This window comes from Penaeus monodon, chromosome 28, assembly GCF_015228065.2.
Source record: "Penaeus monodon isolate SGIC_2016 chromosome 28, NSTDA_Pmon_1, whole genome shotgun sequence".
Classification (NCBI taxonomy): Eukaryota; Metazoa; Arthropoda; class Malacostraca; order Decapoda; family Penaeidae; genus Penaeus; species Penaeus monodon.
In genome coordinates, this window is record NC_051413.1 from 8,800,984 (window position 1) to 8,801,538 (window position 555).

Below are 555 nucleotides of genomic sequence, written 5' to 3' on the forward strand. Positions count from 1 at the left end.
TCTCTTGCATTTAATTCCATCGTGTTTTCCTGCGGCATTCATCAGTGGTCTTGCGGTCTCCATTACGGGAAAGTTGGCCAACATTTTGATAACGCGTCGCGGCCCGGGAGACTTGTGAGGCATCCGGACAATAGATGGCGCTGCCTCGGCTCTGCCATCTGTCGGTCGTAATTGCAATCTGCCTCCCTCCCGAAGCTGCAATTTGCGATTGTTCGTTATAAAAGGAGGGGGGTGGGGGGTTAGGGGAGGGACGGTGATATTTAGACGCTTGGTGACGTCGTTGCTGTGAAATGGCGGGCGGAGAGAGTAACAGCAATCACAGCCTCGGCCAAAGTACAAATTAACAGCAATTAGTCTTGCGCGGGCATTCGGACGAGGCGCCCTTCTTGCCCGGAGGGGCGGTGGGTCGCTTCCGGTAAGTTTCGAGTTTTTTTTTTTTTACTTTTTCTTTTCTTTTCTTTTTTTAATTTTTCTTTTTTTTTTTTACTTTTTTTTTTGCCTTTGCTTTTGTGTCCTTTCTTTGTGATTTTCTTTAGTGCGATTGTTTTGCGTTTG